General features: G+C 45.4%; 1 pseudogene; it reads left to right on the top strand.

Moving 5' to 3' along the window:
* Positions 1–5,860: 5,860 nt before the first annotated feature.
* LOC132320731 (syntabulin-like) lies at positions 5,861–19,446 on the top strand (annotated as a pseudogene).
* Positions 19,447–21,341: the final 1,895 nt, after the last annotated feature.

The raw sequence follows: 21,341 nt of genomic DNA, 5'->3' as shown, positions 1-21,341 counted from the left end.
GGATTTCCCCTAACATGCACAGCCGGTTAAGATCATGACAGGTGTTTAAAACAGTTAACAAAGTTAGTTATGCCTACTGGTGCTACCCCTTAATTAACTCTTGGTTAATACTTTTCTTACTTCATCTTAAAGCTACAGTTCTCTTTGAATTCACTACGCATGCTCAGAGAGTAGGTGGCTTAGTTGGGTTGGGGGCTTTTCTAGCTAGGAGGTGTGTTCTTTAACATTATAATGAGATTATAATGAGACAGGTTAACTCTAGCGCACTATTTTGGCATTCCATTCTATTTTTCTACGATTCGTCCTTGTGTTAATCATTATTGCTAGTTAGTAGAGAGTTAGTGGAGACAGTTTTTATCTTTAATATGTCTAAGTGCCAGGTGCGTTTGTTATGAAGTATCTTCTTTACATTCTTCTCATTCTTCTCACTTGTTTTTGACCTTGTTTTTCAAGATGTTCTGTAACACTCTCCGGATCTTCTCTATACGTTCCTGCGGCCTGTTTCCACGCCATTAAGTCAGTAACAGAAAACGGAACTTTCACATATAGCGGTCCGTACTGACCAACCCCTTGTCGCAAAGGAGCTAACAATTGTGTCTGGTGTCTGATTCTCCGCGATACCGGTGTATGAACCGCTACTTCAGGTGGTCCCGCTACATCCTCTTCCATTCCACTACTACTATCTGGTTCCACCCTTTCTCCTGGTCTAATACCTCCCTCTTGCGCCTGATACGGGGAAGAATTTCGCTCACGCGACGGTGGGGCTATATTTAATTCTAGCTCCATTTCATCCTCTCTTGGAGTTGTGCATTTTATGCATCTCTTTCCAATAACACAAGCTGAGCAACAACTTTTAGATTTCCTGTTTTCAGAGGTTAAAGCCATCACTAAATGACCTCGACGTATCAATTTATACTCCTTCTGCCAGTCAGTTCGCTGTCTCAAGTAAAAGAACAAATCCACGTAAGGTACCTCATTCCATTTGCCATCCCTCCTACAGGACAACATCAATTGCAAAATAGTATTATAATTTAAAGTCCCGTTAGTTGGCCATTTCTCTTGATCATCTAAAACATATAAAGGCCACCAATTATTGCAATACTCAATCATTTGACTTTTATGCAAATCATCATGCAACTCATTCCAGTGTGTCAATAAACGTCCCAAGGGTGACGTCTTTGGTATCTTCTCGTCAATGGCTAAATTCCCCGCGCTCTTACTCTTAAACAGTTTTGTTAACGCCATTGTGTTTATTATTCTTATCTAATTATATTATCAAATATCTAATTACCAAATGACAACTGTCTCAAATACACAAATGTCCAACCCAGCAATAGCTTTCGCTTATGACTTAGGGGCAGATGCCTAGGCTTCCAATGCAAACAAAGCCCCAACCCTGTGAAGCTTTCACTGCACCTTACGGGCAGGCTCTCCAAACAAATTCCCAAGAAGTGCCTTACCCTTTTCCAGGGAACGTTGCGAGGAGCTCGTGTGGGTCGAGGGCGATGGTCCTCGCCGAGAATTCCTCGGTGCCGGCTGGAGTCTGATCAGCACTCGATCCCTTCCAGTCTCACTCGCAAGGTCCCGTCTGGGTTGCCAAAACTGTTACCGTAAGTCAGCAAAACCAAGAACTTTCTAAGACTTAATTTGAAGTTTAGAAAGCAGGCACTTCTTTATTGCAGCGCTGGACGCACAGGGGATCACTCTGCCTAGTGTTGTGCCGAGTTACTCTGCTACAAAAGTTATATACAATCAAAGTATACATATTCATCATATTTCCAGGAAACAATTAACATATCCATACAACTTCTGAGACCTCATTAATATATGTAAATGTTCATAACGCATGCGCCTTCAGGTACACTGGTGGTTGTCCCAAGTCCTCTGGTGGTCATCCATAGTCTCCCTCATTGTGTCCGCTAGTTGAACCCAATCTTTGCGCATGCTCAGCTTAGTTGCAAAATTCCGTTCCCCTTTAATCTTGGAACGTCCAGAAGATTTTCTCGGTTTACTAACCAGGCCTACAACTTACCATTCTCTTGACAGGAATATCCTCCTTATCGACAAAGCTACATTGTTTAACAATTAGTTCATAATCAAATCATAGATAAATCATACCTAGTTGCCATTACACAAATTATTTAGCACAAAATATATCATGGTTTTTAATTTTCGTTGATTAGTCTCTTGATTATACAATTCGATCAGTATCCATACCCAAAATAATCAATGGTTATTTCTCTTAATGTCTGTTGATTGGCGTTCTTGATATTCAAATCCAGATGGGAAGGGTAAGGGGATTTCCAAGCAGCATCACTGGTGCATACCAGGTCCCCATAGTTACGGGACTCAAATGAAACTTCTCTATTCGATTCTTCATTGTTCCATCTCGTTGCGATTAGTTTCTTAATACAAAACAGTGACTCCCTGGTGAGGTTCCTATGGTTACGAGTCTCAAAACACACCAATATTCTAACATTCTATTTCTACTTACAACTAAATTCAGTGATTTTACAACAGCCCCACCTGAAACTGAAGTCCAGTTCTGGACCCGTTGTGTGCATTTGAAGGATGAGTCATTTTCTTGTAGGTGAAGTGGATCCAGACGTGTATCTTGTGTCACTTAAGTGTTCAGTGCACAGATTTCTTGTGAATCTCAGCTACTCAGGTCACGTTCTCTGTCAGTGCTGGAATAAGAATTTTAAGTAAGATGGACCGATATCTGCATGCTGGTGGATTCTTATTTGGGAGATCGCAAATGGCCTTCAGCTTTAGGGTCCAATTTAACCATGATTCTAAATGAGAAATAGAAATACCTTTTTTATTTTCCTCCCCTTGGCCGGCTGCAAGGTTTTTAAGTGAATTGGCCTCTGTATTCCTCGTAATCAGAGTAATGCCTCGGTCTCTGCTGGTGGGGTATGTGGGTGTTGAGAGCTCAGCTGTGCCTGTGATTGCTGCTGCTGCTGTGGTTCCTGGATTCACATGTGGATGAAATATGAACACAGTCTCTGTTAACAGCTGTTCTCAGTCGGCAGGAAAATTAAATGCTGAGACTGAACTACTTAACCTGAACCCGCTTTTTCTTCCAGGGAAAGTGCTGCATGAGATGAAAAGCCTTCTCCTCGAGGAGCCAAAGTGTTGGCTGGATGTTATCTCTATTTGGAGAAAGCTTCATGGGCATGAGGGGAAAAAAGACAATGTCTCTCAAGAAAACGCATCGCTTCTCAAGAGCAAATCAGAAGAAGAGACAAATACTGCAACCGACAGGCAGAAACCAGAACTAGTGAGAGAGACCGTGTCCGAGCAATGTCAGGCTGGAGAGAGGTGTGTGGTACTAGAGAGGCAGAGATCCTGTTCCTGCCACCCTCTTCCTCGCGTGCAGACTCTCACCGGACTTTCCCTTTATTTTCTTCAGACTAAGCAGCCCCCAGCGCTTCAGGCCCGAGGGTGGCTGTGGGGCCACCAGCCCTGCAGCAGAGATGCTCGCCTGTGGGGGGAAGCTGCTGGCTCCCAGTGTTGTCCCAGAAGTTGGGTTCTTTACCCACTGTGCAAGAGGCTGATACACACGCAGAGTCGAGATCCTTGTTTATTTCATGTCTGCGCAGAGGTGGGTGCTAGGTGGTAACTCCACAAAGCTAGCACCCCTCGGTAAACACACGGTTAAGCATTTCTACGTTCCGAGCAACAGTTACAAGTACTTTTTACAGTTGAGCTTAGTTGCCCTCATTCCCATTGCCTCTTAGGTGCCTCATCTTCACTTGAAGTCACAGGATCCTCTCTTTTTACTGCGCATATCCTGTGAGGAAGGGGCTTTTTTCTTTCCTGAGTTGTGGTTATCATTAGGGGTGAGGATCGTGACATTACAGCCCGAACAATTATACTCTCGATACATCCAAAAACTACAATCAGTATTATAAACATAATCAGAGTTTGAAGTAAGCTCTGTGACCAACCTGTTAAGGAGACTGCCATCCCGTGAAGTATTTTATTTAACCATCCACTTTTCACACTGTTCCTCATTAAAGCAATTGGTAAAACATCCACCCACGAAAGTCGAGTTTCTCGGCATAATTTTGAGATGTGCCTCTTAAGAGTCTGGTTCATTTTTTTGGTTTTTACTTTCCCACTCGGCTGTGGCCTCCATGCGGTATGTAAATCCCATTTAAATTGGAGAAATTTTGACACTCCCTGGACCACCTCTGAAACGAAATGAGGCCCATTGTCAGAAGATAGCCCTTCAGGAATCCGAAATCTAGGGATTATTTCCTTTAATATAATGCTTTAACAACCTCTCTAGCCCGATTGGTGTGGCAAGGGAAAGCTTCTGGCGATCCTGGAAACGTATCTACTAACACTAGTAGATACTGTCTACATTTTGGTAACTCAGAGAAATCTATTTGCCAGCGTTCCCCGGGCGTTATTCCTCTTTTCACATCACGCGCAGGAGGTTTTCTTTGTATTTTGGGATTGTTTACACAAAAAGTTCAGTATCTTCTTACTATTGCATCTGCATTTGTTTGCATCTTTGGTCCTGGAGCGTATCTTTTCACGCTGCTTATCGTAGCGTCTGCTCCCATTTGCATTTCCCCGTGGAAGTTTTTGGGGAGGGCTTCCATCCTTTTGGCTGTGGTGAGAAACTGTTGACTTGGTATTACCTGCCATCCTTCTGAATTTTTTGAACACTAACGTCTCTGCTGATTGGTCTTCTTTTTCAGAATATTGAGGAGGTTTCCTATCAATTTCTGGGTATCAAGGCTCCACTTACACATGCACATAAGGCAGCTTTCTTTGCTGTTAAATCAGCTTTTCTGTTTCCTTCAATTATTTCTCCTTGTCCTCTATTATGACTACTTCTTGTGGTTAATTTCCTGTAAACTTGTTCAATGGTGGCTGTGCAGTCATGCTGTAAATGTTTTTGTTCCGCAGTGGGCGGCTGTCCCAGGGTCAGTTTTCGAGCTCCCTGGATCAAGAAGGCGGTTGCAGCTACAGCTCGTAAGCATGCTGGCCACCCTTTGCTTACTTCATCCAATTGCTTTGAGAAGTCAGCAACGGGTCTTTCCCAGCTTCCAAGAACTTGGGTCATCACTGCCAGGGCCATGTGCTGCCTTTCACGCACGTACAAGCGAAAAGGTTTTGTCCTATCTGGCAATCCCAATACTGGGGCATCCATCAGACTTTTCTTTATCATTTCAAAACTTTTCCAACGTCCAGAAGTCCATTCTAGCAATTCTCCTCGTCCTTTCACCGCCTCATATAACGGTTTGACCATCGATCCAAAGTTAGGAATCCATGCTCGACAGAATCCAGCCATCCCCAGAAACCCTCTCAATTGTTTTCTTTTTGATTTTGGTTCTGCAGTTTTACAGCTTGCTCCTTTTCTCTCTATTCCCAAGTCTCTTGATATTTCGAAGCGCGGGTATCGAACCTTTTCCTTTGCAACTTGAGCCTTTTTCTGGGAAACTCTGTATCCTGCTAATCCCAAATAATTCAGCAAACTAACCGTGGCTTCCAAGCAGCTTTCTTTAGTGTCAGCTCCTGTTAGTATGTCATCAACATATTGTAACAGGGTTATTTACGTTGTCATATTTACCTTGCCACTGTTCCAATTCCTTTGCCAGTACGTTACCGAACAGAGTAGGGCTGTTGTTAAATCCGTGAGGGAGCAGAGTCCAGCACAGCTGCGCCTTTCTTCCTGTTGTGGGATTTTCCCATTCAAAAGCAAAGATTGTCTGCCTTTGTTCGTCCACTGGGATACCAAAAAAGGCATGTTGGCTACGGCCCGTGCAAAAATCCTTGTCACAACCTGAAGCACGCCACAGATGTGACATGGACGGTCCCTTAGCTCCTTTACAAGACAGGCATGGCGGTAAGTGCAGGAGACAGCTGAAGCCAGAAAACACTGACAGGAATGGCATGAAGGTTTAAAGAAAAAGAAATACTGGGCACTGTTGCGAATGAGTGGTTTAGGCTGCTTAAAGAATCGCCGTTCAAGGTACTGGCAAAAGTGATTTTAATAGAAGTTTATAAATATGCGACTTAATAGAGTGAGTGGGATGCCCGTGGAGCCGTGCTAGCCACCGTTGTTGACTTGCATCAATGATTTTAGTGTTCATTTCATCTTGACTGAATTTTTAAATAATTGCCTCATTTTCCCCCTATGCTTTTCTTTTCTTACTTTTATTTGAAGTGAAACTGCTAGAGAAAGTCATAAAAGGCTAAGAAGAAAAGAAACACATAATTCTGGTTAGCACTTTTTTGTGTGATCACAGTGAACCCAATTGCAGAGTTTCCTTCACGCGAGCAAAACTCTCCTCTGTAGGGCTGTTGAGAAAATTGGCAAGTGGCCCATGCCAACCGAGGAGCGATGCTGGGACACAAAGTATAGAACTACAAGGGTAACTATTTATTCCTGTGCATGAGGTGTCCCAGCCAAATGGGGGCACCCCAAATGGGGTTTGACGCAGGGTTCTTCTCATCTTGGAGCGTTCATGTACAACACGATTTGAGTAATCACCAGCACCCAGACGATGCTGGGAGAGTTTCAGAGATGTGCTGGACGGGCTGGGATGCTGGCGTTATTTTGGTTGCCCAGGGGTGTCTTTTATCCTGCTTAGTTTGATGGTGTTGATTAATTCTTTCCTTCGCAAATTCTCCAGAGCCTTGCATACTACTGATGTCAAACCCATTAGGCTATAGCTGCGCAGCTGCCTGACTCCAGTTCTTTGGGGAAGTGTTTTCTGTAGCTCACTAACAAACCTGCTAAGTCAGAGGTAGATGATGTCGGAAGTTCTTGCTCTGAGAGAGGGCTTCAGTTTCATGGGTGAGTTCTTTCTGAATTCTGAAAGAAGTTCCCTGACTCCTTTGATTCAGCCTGCTGAACTCAGTCCTTGCTTCCTCGCCCCACCTGCTCGAGATCATAATTTTTGTGAAAACGGAGACAAAGGATTTGTTTGAAGATCCTCTACGTACAACTCAAAACGGGAAATCTCCCTGCCTTCCTCCTGACTTGCCTCCTCCTATCCATTCTTTTTGTCTTTCTGAGGCTGAAGACTGCTCTAGTTCGATTTCCCTGGCTGTTTGTGGTTCTAATGCTTGTCATTCTATTCCTGCAGTTCTTCTCCCTGTGACACAGCTACCTCGTCCCCATTCCCGACTGCCTTCCTCTCCACCCGCTGCAGTTGCTTAAAGAAGACTTTGGTTCGGAGATCTTCCCCCCAAAACCTGAAAAAGGTGAGGGCAAAAATGCGTCTGCCAGACAGCCAGTTGCTGCTTCCAGAATTGCCCCCGGTATCTTTTGTTTTGTTCTCTGCTCCCTTTGCACGTGGGACTGTGGCCTCTCCCCCGATGGTCTTTCTGCCGCTGAATTTAACTAGAAATCATCTGGTAGCGCTAAGCAAAGCTTTTCAGTGGCCAGTGTGTGCAGACCTTCCAGAGCACTTCAGCTCCAGTCATAAATACCAGACTGGCCAGCATGGGCCTGTATGTCAGCGGAAGGATCCATACAGGAGATGTCTCTGGATCTGGCAGCCTTACATACTGCTGGACTCTGCCTCTCTTGAAAATGGAGATTGCCTGAGCCGCTGGGCAGCTCCTTCAGGCTCTGTAGGGGAAGAGAGCGAGCAGCAAGGTCGTGTTCTCGAGGATCTCGGCTTGAGAATGCCGTTTATGGAAGAGCCTCCTCCTAGACCTTGTCTCTTACAAACAGCTTGCTTAAGCAACCCTCTATGGTGCAGGCTGCCTGGAGACCTTGGGAAGGACCCATTGCTCGTGACCAGCTGTTTCTCCATCCCTGTGCTTGGTGTATGGAAGCTGCTCTCAGCGCTGACGCTGGGAGGTCTGAGGCCTTCTGTAAAAGCTCTGTTATCTGCTGGCTCTGGTTTTCCCAGACTGTGCATCAAATACAGCTTTGTTGAGCCTCAAGTGGGGCTCTTGTTCTTGTCCAGACTTTTGCTCTGACACCATCAAGTGCGGAGGACTGGGATTTTTCAAAAGCATCATGTTTCTCTTTGGGCTTCCTGGGGAGGGTTTGCAGTTGTGCAAGGCGTGTTGGGGAGCTCAGTCTTCCTTTGGGATGCTCTCTGTGGGACTGGAGGACAACTTCTTTGAGCTGCCTGTATTTCTGGAAGGCTTACCCACATCTACCTTCCATCGGAAATACTGCTTAGTGGCACTTGTTTTTTTTAAAAACAAAAGGAGAGAGGGGAGGGGTGTGTGAATAGCTGATGCGAGTGTACAGTGAATTATCTTCTCCTGCTTGGAGTAAATGGTTTTATCATTAAAAATATCCCTTCAGTGTTAGAAAAATCAATTCCCTTAAAGATTGAAGTGCTTGCTGATGGATTCCTGGCTGACAAAATCCGCTCCCAGCTTGCTTCAATATGAAATCCTCTTTAAAGTGGCATTGAAATTATCTGGCGTGATTTCCTTCAATTAATCATACTTGTCTGAAGCCTGTATTTTTGTTCCTAAATACTAGGATCAGAAGTTCATAGAAACATCTTCTGTGTCTGGTTTAAATGAGTTAAAGCTATTGTCGTGTCGGGTTGAGGTTTTCTAATGTTATTTTTTCCTCTTTCAGAGGGAGATGAACATGCACATCTCGCCCTCCAGGAGCGAGGACGCCGTGTCTGGGTTCAAGCCCGTGCTATCCTCAAAGCTTGCGTCCTGGAGTTGGGCATGGAGGGGCGTCACCCTGGGAAGGTGTGGTGTGTTGTAGCAGTTGGTGCTGTGAGGTCTGGAAGGCACCAGCGCTGTGAAGTCTGGTGGGTGGTGGTGGGGTGGATGCGGCTGTTGGGGGGTCCGTCACTCGCATAGCCCCGCCCTCCCCCGCATGCTTCAGAATGTTGGGGTTCCGGTGGCAGTTTGTGAGTGGTCCCTCCCAGTTGGCTCAACGGACCCGGCACAGCCAGTAGATCCCGCTGGAGCTCCTCTGTCTGGCTTAAATCCCGCGGTGTTGGAGATTTAGAAGAGGTGACATCTGAATCTCCAGGTCTCCTTAGATGACCTTCAGGAGCTGTGGGCTGTGGATGGGGACTGGCTCTCTTTCCACTTCCTAAGTGGAACAGCTTTAAGAGGTGAATCTGCCATTTCCCTTCTTCTGGGGGTTACGGGAGCTGTTTGGGAGGTGAGGGAGATGTAAATTCACGGTCTTGAGCCAAATTGGATAGAGCAGAGATGGACTGTCATTTGCCTGACCTCAGTTGTGTATCCGTAATGTAGCTGTAATTGTCTCCGCCTGCAGAAGTGGACTGAGGTCCTATTTTGTTTTAAAGGAGATATAACAAATAAAATCAGTGACTCTAGTGCGCTGTCTTTCTGCCCAAATATGTAAGCATTTACTTTCGGATAAGGTAAGCAGTGCCTTGAACTCACTGGTTCTACTGAGTAACTCTCCGTTGTCTAAAAATGGGACCGAGGTTGGCTCAGACGTGGGTGTCTACATTAGAGACATTCGTGTTTAGTCAGATGAATCCCACCCCAGTCTCCTGTGGTCCTCATCAGGTCTCTGACAGCTCTGCTGTTAGCCCGTATGGAAGCCAAGTACAGTCTCTGTCTCTTTTATCTCTCCTTTTTTGTTTGTTTAGGGTTTTTGGGGTTTTTTTGTTTAACAGAAAGGAAAGTCAGTCTTGGACACTCAGCTGCAGAAGAAAGTTTGTGTTTGAAGATCACGCTTGGATCTTTCAAGTAGGTCTAATTAGATGCCTTTTCCTCTTCTGTTCATCCCTGATAAGCTTAGGCACTCTCTGTTTGTCCTGTTTCTGAGGACCGCTGAGGACCGCTGCCCAAGGCGCCTAGCATTGCACAGGGAAATTTCTGTATCTCATTTCGCACCATGAATTTTGTTAGTCAGCAGGCATGAAGTATTTTTAGAACATAAGCTAACTAAATTGCACTGAAGTGAAAAAGGTGCTCTGTAACATCCGAGAGATAATTCTGGAATGTAATCGGAATATAAATATTTTGAGCAAAAGATGCTTTAAGTGCTAGATAAAAATTATTAGCATAGTGCTATTTTCTTTAGTTTGGATTTTTATAGTTCTTCGATTTAAAGTTTGAATTTAAACAAATTTAGTTGAATGGATGTGGAAAACATGTTCAAATAGCCAAGCATTTCTTTCAAAGGAGAATAAGCTAAGTAGCACTTACAGTTTTGACTTTGAAGTGTTTTGTATGTTTGAATGCAAATCTACAAGTCTCTGTTGAATTCAAGTGGCCTAGAAAAGTGATCTTTTAATTCTGTGTCGCAAATTTTATGAGCCACCCCCTTCTAAAAAATGATGGTTGCCGTTGCTTAGTGGAGATGTAGACAATTAGTGGTTGGGCTGTGGCCTCTCAAGACACGTCTCTCCTTTTGTTCAGAAGACTCTTAGGCTGTAGCAAGCGCCCAGACGTCACAGCGAAAATGGAGGATGCAAAAAAGAAGTCAGCAAGTTACAAAGGAGGAATGGGCAAGTAAAAGGCAAAAGCCTGAGTCCCATCTGTCCTAAATAATGAACTGCTCAGCCCTGGGCTGGTGGCACAGGCCACCTGCAATTCAGGGTGTCGGGCACAAATCTTCTGCAGTAAGGTACTTATCTCCTTCCTCACAAAAAAAAAAAAAAAAAAAAAAAAAAAGGAGATGCCTGTTACTTAGTTCAGTAAAGGGAAAAGAAACTTCTGTTTAGATGTGTGTGCAGGATGGACTTGAGGACAGAGAAGAAGGGCACCCTAATAGCAGTCTGCTGGGTAGGCTGAGGTGATGCGGGGAGTCTGCTCCCAGGGAAGCTGTTCCCCTTCGTAGAATTTAGTAACTGTTTTGTTGGGGGTTTGAAGCCGAGTTCCCAGCAGGCACACCATAACTCCTTTCTCTCTCTCTCTCTCTCTGGCCCGTTAATTGTCTCGATACCGCTCCAGATTTACAGAGAGTGGGATGCCCACCGTTAAAGGGAGGTTCTCGCCTCAGGATGCCTGCCACCTCGAGCTTAGCCTTGCGCTTGGTCCATGAGAAAGCCACGGCTCTGACTGCAAAGCTGAGTGAGTAGGGGATGCAGAGATGGGACTTTTGCAGGGAGCGCCTGAGCCGCCGGGCTGCTGGACAGGGTGAGACCCATGCCAGCCAATTCATCTTTTAGCTCCACATGCCTTTTGGCAGAGATGCAGGTCTCGTGGGGATTGTGGGGACGTGCTCCTGCATCTGGAAAAGATGGCTGAGTTCTGGCATAAGAAGGGCCCTGGGGTTTCAAGGTCAGAGTTGAGGCAGGTATGGAAGATGGCAATAGTTGTGATCTTTAGTCAAAAAAATTCCTTTTTGTATATTCAAGCAGTCTGGAAGATGAGTCAAAAAAGAGAAGCCGATGCTACACACACTGCGCACTCTTAAGTATTTGTTTTAAAATAGGCGTGAGGTCAAGCTAGAACATGTTTTGCAATTTGGGTATTTACTGCAGCAAATTTTCTGCTCTTTCTGACTGTTTTCTGTGACTTTCAGCTCGTTTCACCTCCACAGAAAGAAATACTGTGCATATGAAAGAGGCCGTTATGAATCTTCCCTTGGGAGATATTTTTTTTGTGCTCTGCTTTTAAATTACAATCTTTATTATTTATGCCGACGTTTAAAATAGCTTTCTGATTCCCTGGTTAAAGTATTCTGAACCTACTCCAGCTACATTTTACTATGCACAACTCCCACCAACCATCAGATTTTATTTCAAGTCATTTTTCATGAAATAACACACATCGCAGCCAGAATCCTGTGTTGCTGTTACCTGGTTTTCTCTACAGTTTCTCTACAGTTTTCCAGCTGTGTTCCTCCTCCCTGTGTTGCCAGTATTTCTTTTTATCTTAGAACACACAAGTTCCCATCCCATCCCATTCCCCTCCCTTCCTAAACAGTGCCCTGTAATCGTGTTACCATTTTTGTTGACCTTTTTGGGGATTCCTGCAGGTTATTAACGCCTTTTTAATGAGAATCCTGAGATTGGAACTGTTTTCTGAGCAATGTTTACTCAGGAATTGGTAGATTATTCCCTGTTCTCTTTTCCTTTACATCCCCTATTTCTTTTTTTGTCTGACGCCCTGTTATGTTCAAAGTGGCGCTATGGGAATAACTGATTTGGGGCTTTGCTGTCAAATCAATACATTAAAGAAAACCTGTGTTTCAGACTGAACAGAGATGATACTCAACCTAAAATATTTAGAATGACTGGGGAGATTTTTTAATGTTTTCACCCCTTTTTAAAAGAAGAAAGAAATTTGACAGTTTTCAAAATGAAAGCGTCATTTCAGACAGAAAATAGAAAATTCTGGTTTTCCATTTTCTGGCCATGTTTGACTTCAAATCATAAACAGTTTCAGTGTTCACTGAACTTTGTTTTTTGGTGGCCAAATTACTTCCCTAAAAGTATTTGTTTCCCTCAGAGTCATTCCTTTTAACACTTTTTGAGCAGTATTGAGTGCATATGTCTATATGTTCCTTCTGTTTATGTATCTCTATTTATGTGTAGGCATAGAAAGCGAAGCAAATGTCTTTATCTTAGTCATGCAGATCTCACTTATTTGATTCCACTGTGGTATAAGAGCATGGGATAAGTGGTGGTTACTGGGCTCAAAAGTGGAAGCTTGACCATAAAGACCTAAGCAGGTCTTTGCAGAGAGATAGTGGTGGCATTTCGAACATTTGGCCCCTTTAAACAGTGGTATTTTACTTGCGTTCATGTACCTAGATATCTAAATCCTGGGGAGGTTGTGTTTTAGATGCCTTCGCTCTATTTTTGGTTCTCATTTGACATCACAATTGTGTGTTCTGGATCACTGGGCTTCTGACGGAGCCACGTGAGCAGCCTCATTCACGTGCTGATGGCTGTGAGAAAGCAAACAGGTTGTCACAACAAATGTTCCTAGCCGCGTCCTACAACGGCTTCTGTAGCATGAGGGTTTTGTGTTCAAATGGTTCTGAAGACACGTTGAAAATCTGGAACAAGCCCAGCGCTTGTCCTCAGGGATGTTTGAAAATTCATGCGACTTCTAAAATGCACACAGGATGGACAAAGGAAGGATGCTTGTGATTCATTGTTATTTTGAAAACAGACTTTGAGTTATCATCATGTTTTTACTCTTCCCTTTTCCTTGCCAGGGAGTGAAGCTGATTTCAGCTCTTCAAGCAGCATGGGTGGTATTTCAGCGCCTGAAGTCCACGTGTCTGCTGCTGGAAGCAAAAGATCTTCTTTTTCTCTCAAGTAAGCCAAGCAATCTTTCGTGAATAGTGCAGGTGTCACTAGTGCAGAGGTAGACTACTCTGTAAGGTCTTGCAGCTAATACAGACAATAGCAGTACTGTGAGTTTTAAAACAATTTGGGTGATGCTGTGCTCTCGGGCAGTACTTATGTTGATGAGACCTGTGATATGAGAAAGAAGAAAAAAAAAATACAAATGCTGTGTGTGGAGACCAAAACCAAAGAGTTCAAACTGACAGGACTGGTTTCCTGCCCTTTGTGGAAGAGCTGGCAGGCAGGCTGGGACTGGCAGTGGGATAGCCCTGTGCTTAAGGCACACATGTCTCCAAGGTCGCAGCTTGCCCCAGTGTACAGAGGTTGGCAGAATGATGCTTAATGAGCAGTTTCCTGTCTGTGTCATGAGACTGTTGGAAAAATAAATGTTACTTAAGTGCTCTCTAGGTTAAACCTAATAAGTAAAGGTACTGGCTGGGGGAAAAAGCAATACTAGATATAATATGAAGCCCTAAAATCACCTTACTTGCAGCAAGATGATGTGTCATTTCATAGATTATTGTGCATTTAAATGTAACTTTACGTTAGAGCATACTGACCTACTTAATTGGACAGAGGTCCTCTGTAAGAATGCTCCTTCAAATGCATGGCTGTGTTACGCACAGTCTGGGCAAATTCTGCCTCACACAAGAGTTGATGCTGTACTGTACCGAGTGGAAAGAGATGTCTCCTTTGCAATATGTTCTCTTTTAACTGTTTGGCTTAAGTCGCTGTGAAACGTTTCCACGTTGTCACAAGCCACAGTCCTGCACTTCATTGTGAAATGGTTATAAAATGACCCAAACGGCAGCAGTGCGATGAAGGTCTGCAGCAGCCACTCAACCACCTGTTCCTTATAAACTGTTCCATTTTCGGAGAAGGGAGGAAACCAAGTGAGATGATTTTGAGAAGAGAGCTTGCTTCATAATTCTGTGGTATTTCAATTTTTATGTTTAAGGTTTCTCTTTTGCTGTCTGGATTTGCCTTTTACCATATTTTTTTGAAACCAGCCCTTCCGTTACAGTTTAGAAGAACAACTGGCATGAGAGGATGAAGTTAGCAGCGTCGTAGTGCAGAAGGCAAAGCAAGTGAGGAATGCCCCTCGAGAAGCTGTCCTCAGAGCACCCCAGCCCTTTGGCAGCTGTCAGGCAATGCAGATACCAATTGCTGTCAAGCACACAGTTGACAGTGCGATTATTTAGTAAAGAGTGGGAAAAGAAAGGTAGATATGTATGAGGGAAACTGGAAGGAAGAAAGAAAAGGCTGTGCTTTTTTAATACTCTTTCAGACTGCTCACAGTGGGTTTCGAACTATATCTAAGCAAGTGAGTAGCTGACAATGGCAGCTGAAGCAGCCGGTATGCCAAAGGCAGGAAAGAACAGTGGCTCAACCAAAATCTGTTTTCACTGCACGCTGTGATCCTTCAGGCTGCTTGCTGAGGAGCTTGAAAGCAGTCTTACAGCAGACCTCCGTGGACAGGCATCTCTATGCAGACCTGGCTGGGAAAGGCTGAAGTGTGGTTCTTTTGGCACTAGTCCAGGCTGCAGTTCTCTCATTACTTAATGGAGTCAGAGGTTCAGGGAACGTGGATGATCTGATGGAGTCACTGGGAACCGTGCTATCCACTGAGAAATGTGAAAATGGCTGAGGTTTTCCTAGATCACGTAATTCAGACTGAGTGCCCCACAGTCAGTGAAAGAACGTGCAGTGGCTGATGACTTTGGGACTGACTTTCTTCACGGCCACTCACAGTTACCTGTCTGTTTTAGTGTTTAGACAACTTTGTGTGTAAAATAAGACACATAATGGATTGCGTGATGAGGATAATCCAATATGCCGTAACCGTGTTGCTTCCCCTGCAGCCGTGGCCCTTATGGTCGGAATAATGGATCCTTATCCTACAAGTCCAGAGCCAGCCCACCTGCTTCTCGTGAAAAGGACCCTTTGTCAAGACTGGGCAAAAGCCAGCTGTGTCCTGCTAACGTCCGCCAGAATTACGGGGCTTCTTCAGCCAGCAGGAGCAAGCCAGGCTCATGCAAAGGAAGCGACAGCAGCTCAGTGATGAGGCAAGTCTTTATTTCAGCATCCCAGTGTTCAGCGCACTGACTTACCGTCTCTGCACGGTAATGTGGCATTGGCTGTCTGGGTTGCCGTGCAGGTCAACTTGCTCCTCAGCATAGGTGTGACTCCTCATATTGGTGGCTCGCCAGTCAACAGGGTGCTCCATCCCCTGTAAAAGCTTTATTGTTTCAGCACTGTAAAATTCAAGGTTACTTTTAGTCAAAGCCCCTTATAGTTGTTTTTCACTCCAAGGCAGGCTCCTTGATGTGGTTTCATGGCATCAATTCCCATGTGGATTTACTGGTTCTTTTGTATAAGGGTCCTTTCACTTTGGAGAGTCTTGGATGGGGTAGTATAGAAAATATGATACACTCAGGTGAAAATTCACCCTGCCCAGCCTTAGGCACCTCTCTGTGCAGTTTCCCGTACAGGAAAGAAAACAGATACCTGTCAGAGCATGCAACACGTATTGCAGAGAAGAAATTGCCACCACGCTGCTGCTGTTGCCCTCTCTCTCTCTCTCTCTCAGGCAACTCAACAGCCAAGCATGTCAGATATGCACCTAAAGCTAGACAGGATGAATCTAGGTTTCAGGGTGCTCAGCTTCCTACCTCACATGTGGAGCTGAACGCAGTCCATACACTACCTCACCTGACCGTGTCTGCAGCTGGGTGCCTTTGCCGGTGGCCCGGCTGCCTGCCCTTGGGCACACCACCTGTTTAGGGTGAGGGGTTGGCTAGGTGTGTTAAAGTTAAATGTCTCCCTGCACTGAAGACAAGTATAACAAATAGCAAATTTTGCACTATAGCCACAAATCAGCCATTTCCTCAAGTACTTTGATTTGCCGGAGGGAGTCACTTGTGCAGACGGTGAGGAGCCCCAAATGAGTCAAGCTTTGTATTAGTGTATGGGATGTTTTTCTTTTTGCCAGGACTTAAGAACTGTAGGAGCCATGTTATGTGATGGTTTGATTTTTTTTTCTTGTCACCATTTCTTGTGGTGACAATCACAGCGTGAAGCCAGAAAATCCAGAGCAGTGCTTGACTCCTCTGCAGCAGAAGGAACTTACAGTGCGGCATTTGAAAACAAAGCTGAAGGAATCTGAGAGCAAACTTAAAGAAAGGTATATTTCACTTCAGAAATCAGAATTAGAAAGACTAATTCAGGAGCATTTAGGGGTGGGAATCTTCTGGACCACATAAAGTCTTCATTAAGAAATTTGAAATATGATCAATCTGATTGGGTTTGTTTCAGGTATTTCAGGTTTCATAGCATGCTCCGTGAATACGTACCATGCAGTTTAGTTATGAATATGGCTGCCTCTTTTCCCTTTTCTGAACTTCCCTAGCAGAATGTTTTTAAAGGGTCATTTTTTACCAGTCTAATTTAGCATTGAGACCTTTTCTACATAAGAGTTTCGACTTGCAAGCATGTTATTACCTTAGTCTCCTGTTCTACTTGACTCAGTGAAAGATGACTACAACTGTCCCCCTTCTCCCCTAATGAAAGAAAAGCTCTTACACCAACCGGTGTGCCCGCGTGTGGTTTTGTCGCTTAGATACTGAATTTTTCGCAAGAGCCCTTTGTATGGATGCTGAGCAAAAAAGCGACAATGTGCATTCCACAGCAACAGACGTCATCTCTGTCATCTCTTTTACTAAAGCTGCACTCTGAGAGCTGGCTCTCCAGCACACACAGCCCAAGCGGGCACAAAGGGTTGTTTGAGTGGAGCCCCAAGGCAGAGTCCCAGGGACCCCTTGGACCAGCTCGGGATAGCCCGACCTCTGCATCTGGGAGGGCTGGATCTCAGTAAGGGCCCCCTCTCCCCACTTGCTTGCAAGTCAAGGCAGCAGCCTCTGGCTCCATGCTGGGCTGGGTGGGTGCAAAGCAAGCCAGATGCCTGCAGCCCCGAGCCCTCCTGCTGTCTGAGGCCAGTGTTGGCTCTGGCTGTACGTGACGAGCTGCTGGCAGGCACGGGGGACGCATCCAGGCAGCAGTTCCTCATTTCACAGAATCACAGAATCATTAAGGTTGGAAATGACCTGTGAGATCAGCTAGTCAAACCATCAACCCCACACCACCATGCCCACTAAACCGTGTCCCACAATGCCACGTCCACCATATTCCTTGAACACCTCCAGCGATGGTGACTCCACCACCTCCCTGGGCAGCCTGTCCCAATGCTTCACCACTTTCTCAGTATAGAAGTTTTTCCTAATATCCAACCTGAAGCTCCCCTGGCGCAACTTGAGGCCATTTCCTCTAGTCCTGTCACTCGTCACCTGGGAGAAGAGACCAACACCCACCTCTCCGCAACCCCCTTTCAGGTAATTGTAGAGAGTGATGAGGTCTCCCCACAGCCTCCTCTTCTCCAGACTGAACATCCCCAGTTCCCTCAGCCGCTCCTCATCAGACTTGTGCTCCAGACCCCTCACCAGCTTCCTTGCCCTTCCTTCTCTGGACACGCTCCAGCACCTCAATGTCTTTCTTGTAGTGAGGGGCCCAAAACCGAACACAGCATTCGAGGTGCGGCCTCACCAGCGCCGAGTACAGAGGCATGATCACCTCCCTGCTCCTGCTGGCCACACCATTTCTGATGCAGGCCAGGATGCTGTTGGCCGCCTTGGCAACCTGGGCACATTGCTGGCTCATCTTCAGCCGGCTGTCAATCAACAGCCCCAGGTCCTTTTCTGCCGGGCAGCTTTCCAGCCTCCAGCTTTCCATTTCCTCCAGGGTGAGGCAGTAGGTGAGATGTTAAGCGCTGCACTGGTTGGACCTTACCTAGAGCCAGCACTTGCACCTCAGAATGTCCAGGATCAGAGCACAGCCCACAAGGCTGCTGGCTGTGTGGCGAGGTCGGTGACTCTAGTTAGCAATCAGCCGGCGTGTCTGGGCAGCCGACTTACATCTCTGCCAGCTCCGTCGAAGGCAGCAGCAAGTGCTGCATGGAAAAGCTTGCTTCTTTCTTGGAGCATCTCCGCAGCATAGCCATCCCAGTGCAGCGGAGCCTCACGTTGACTCTTTAACTGACCGGTCAGCAGAAGCTTTATAACTTTTTTATTTTGCTACAGGAAAACAGAAATAGAAGAACTCAAAGCTCAGCTGGCACGGATGAAGGAAGACTGGGTTGAGGAAGAGTGTCATCGTGTGGAGGCAGATCTGGCCGCCTTGGAAGCAAGAAGGGAAGTTAAACAACTCAAGCAGGTTATTGAAAGCATGAAAAACAGCTTGGCTGAGAAAGACAAAAAAATGCAGCAATACTTCATAGACATTAGCATTGAAAACAAGAAACTGGAATCTTTGCTGCAGAGCATGGAGATGGCTCAGAGCAGCTCTGTGAGAGGTGAGCAGTGCCTGGAGCACAGGTGTGACTCAGAGGGGAAGCCGTTGGTGTTGTGTGCCACAATGCCAGACAGCCTCACCACAGAGGACCAAGCTCTGAAGGAGGTGGCAGATAGTGGGCTGCTTCTTAATGAGGGCACAGCTAACGGGACTGATTCCTGTGAAGACAGTTTGACCACCATAACCTCTGAGTTGAGTGATCCAGCTCCCTCCAGTTCTGCTGTGAATCAAGAGATGCTTGAAAATGTTTTGGATGAGAAACTAACTTCTTTCCAGGAGGAGGAGAAAGTCAGCAACGTGATGGTGGAACAGGCCATCCAGACTGATGTGGTGGCATCTAGCCTAGATGTGGAGCAGCTCATTCAAAACATCTTCAGAGCTCAAGATGCCTGTCCTCTAAGCCCACCGTCTTCACTGAAGGAACTGGGTGAATTTTCTCCTGGAAGGTTCAGCGACTCTGGTATCGTAGTGGACTTAACTCCAAGTCATCTAAACGCTGCCATCCTTTTGTCACCTATGGAGTCTCCATGCAGGAAGGTGGAGCACGGAGTTAATGAAAACCATTTCGTGAAAGAACGTGATTTTACAGAACCTCATGATGATGAAGCCTTTGGGTATGTCAAGACAGGAATAAAGAAGAGATACTGTAGCAGCTCCTGTTGTACCAACTATCCTGTGAGCTTTCCGTACTCGGAGAGGAGGAACAGATCCCGTTTACAGTATTGGAGCATTGCTTTGTGTTTGCGGCCTGGTGGCCCTGCACTCTTTACACCATACACCCTTCGAGATGAAAACCTGAAGTCCACTCCACCCCTGGGCATCGGCTGGCTGAGGCAGAGAGAAAGAGGGATGAGAGAGATCATAAAAAGTTATTGTCTATTCTGGTAGTCCACCATTTTGCTCCTGACTATTTGATCGGCACTATAAATTGTTTCGAAAACACATTTCTTGTTTCAAAATGAAAAAGCTGAACCCTGTAGTTCCACAAGATGGTTTTAACTGGTGTTTTTAACAGTACTGCTGCCTACAGAAATAGTCTTCCTGCTCCCAGGCACTGTGTCTCTCCCCTGTGCTGATGTCTTTCTGGTGCCAGCACATCTGCACAGTGAACATGACCAGGGAAATCAAGGAGAATTACAGCTAGCGCTCTGCCATGTTTGTTTGCTGAATTAGCCTGAAGCTCAATCAGTTTCCCTGGCCGGTTCACTGAGCAAACGTACAAGTGCTTTGCACTGGCTCAAGGGTAGCATGAGATGCGCATGGGAACAGATGGCCGGAGAAAGGTGGGGTATGTCTTTAGGCAGCACTAACCTGAAACATTTGTGAAACTACAGTGTTAAGCGAGGGACGTGGAGACTGGTTCCCACTAAGGGTATCACTCATGTACTCCAGAAAGGCTGCTAGTGTTTACAATTTGTTGTCCAAAGAGTCAATTCAATTTAGAGGTAAAACCCATATTTCCCAGGAAGCTTCAAGCACATCATTCATGCCTGTCTCGTGCAGTGCTCTTAATCATTGATGGGAGTCTTCAAACATGTTACAATGCTAAGCATAGGTGTGGATACACTTTGAAGATTGATGTTGCTTTAAAGTCTTAGTGAGTTGGAACCTGATAGTCATTTGAGCCCTTTGAAATACTTTGTATAAATGTATGGTGTTTTAACTTACTGTTTATTTAATTGCTTTATTGTAAATTGCCTTTATAATCACAAGTTCAGTAAAGCATGTTAAAAATGTTAAACATGTGTGAGTGTTTTCTTGTAGCAAAGCTATACAAAATAGCCCGTCTCAGCTGAGCTATCAGGCACAGGCAGAGCTGGAGGGGGCACTGTGTCAGGGCATAAGGAACCATCAGGACCCGGAGAACACCTCATTTCAGCTCCAAGCATAAGCACTCAGTCAGAGAAAAAGGCTCTAGCCGGTCTGTGGCCACCCGCTCTGCCGCATCCACGCTGCATTAAAGATGCAAGTGACCTCATCTTTAACCCAATGCAATCTTCCAGAAGCTTGCAACTTCTCATTTCTGCACTGCCAGGAGAGTATCAGTCTTCCTGGTATTTAACAGAAGTCCAGAAGGCCTCGTTTGACCCGGCCGAGAGGCATGCAGTCTCCGTGTGCCCAATGAGATGCCACTGTGACCATCAAACCACGAATTCTCCGTGTCCCAAACTTGAGATCTGTGCCTAGGTCAGATGAGGGCAATGCTATCCAACAGATGAAATAGTGGAGTTTGTCTGGCTCCACCCAACCATTCATCAACACCTTACAAAGAAGGCAATTCTTACTGTCTTGCTTGCTCAGTTACTTCTCTTTTAAACAAAACTTGTGTCAGAACCTACTTATGACTTAGTTAAAATTTCTGGTTTTCTAGGCAGAGATGGTCTAGGCCGATAGCTCCCCCCATCCCTTCCCATTCTTTTACAACTTCACTGTTCCCTGTGTTACAAATCTGTAATATAAAAACTCACCTACACAATGTACGTAGGTGAGCAGACACTTCTTTATTGCAGCGCTGGACGCACAGGGGATCACTCCACCTCGTGTGCATGCTTAGTTTCTCTGCTACAAAGGTTATAGACAATCAAAGTACACATATTCATCATATTTCCAGGAAACAATTAACATAGTCATACCGTTTCCGAGAACTCATTAATATATGTAAATGCTCGTGACGCATGCGCCTTCAGGTACACA

This window comes from Gavia stellata, chromosome Z (assembly GCF_030936135.1).
Source record: "Gavia stellata isolate bGavSte3 chromosome Z, bGavSte3.hap2, whole genome shotgun sequence".
Taxonomy (NCBI): domain Eukaryota; kingdom Metazoa; phylum Chordata; class Aves; order Gaviiformes; family Gaviidae; genus Gavia; species Gavia stellata.
Note: the sequence above shows the minus strand (reverse complement) of the source record. Positions and strands in the feature narration are given on the sequence as shown.